Below are 1,019 nucleotides of genomic sequence, written 5' to 3'. Positions count from 1 at the left end.
AATGATTGGTAAAAGTCCATATCTCTCTCCCTCTCTCTTGTACTCTCTATTCTTCTCTCTCCCTGTCTTTCTCTCTCTCTCTCTGTCCTGGTCTCTCTACCTGTCTCTCTTCCCTCCATCCCTGCCGCTCTCCCTCTCTCATCCTTTCTGTCTCTCTCTTTCTCTCTAACCCTGCCTCTCTCTTTCTCTCTCTCTCTCAATCACTCTCTCTCTCTCTTAGCCTCTCTTTCTCTTGTGATGAGTCTTCCAGTACCATCACATTCAGATTTATGGTGCAGGAGCTATTGATTTTGCTGCAGCATCGCAACGCTCCACTATGCTGAGGCTCCACAAGGTGTGTGTGTGTGTGTGTGTGCGCGAGTGTGTGTGTGTGCGTGCATGTGTGTATGTTTGTTTCTCGGGAATGTAAATCCTCAAAGCTCCTATGCAGTAACCCAGAAATGTCTTGAGAAATATGCAAATCATTGATTCGTTTGCATTCGATTCCTGTGACTCTTTATTCTGGCCGAGAGTTCATTAGTCACTCCTCAAACACTGGAACTCCTCAAACACCCCTGACTCCAGGGATATCATTTGCAATATACGTTGGATATGTCGTTTGAAGCCCGTACGTGTTAGATCTATGTAAGGATACTGTAATGCAGTGGCATATTAACCACCTACTGTAGATATTTTTCGTTTACATTTTTCAATTAAATATTTCATATTGGCCCTCCACCCTCTTATAGCTCTCTCTACAGCATTTGCTTTAAAAGCGTTGTCTTGCAATTACATCTTTTCACTGATATCTTCCTATTAGGCCAGATAGTTATCTTAGACACAGTGACTGGAGGCAGACTACCATATTTCATGATTAGACTGCATCGGTCTGTTTACAAGGCAACACCACAGTCTAGTCGATGGCCAGTGTGTCGGCCATGTGATTTAAGGCAATCAATTACAGGCACCGGCGAGGAATTTGTTTCAATTAGTGGAGATTGTACTGTATGTGTGTCTCTGTTGATGCAGTCCCAGCCTTC

Source organism: Hypomesus transpacificus, unplaced genomic scaffold (assembly GCF_021917145.1).
Source record: "Hypomesus transpacificus isolate Combined female unplaced genomic scaffold, fHypTra1 scaffold_27, whole genome shotgun sequence".
Lineage (NCBI taxonomy): Eukaryota > Metazoa > Chordata > Actinopteri > Osmeriformes > Osmeridae > Hypomesus > Hypomesus transpacificus.
The sequence above is the reverse complement of the archived record's forward strand: the minus strand, read 5'-3'. Positions refer to the sequence as shown.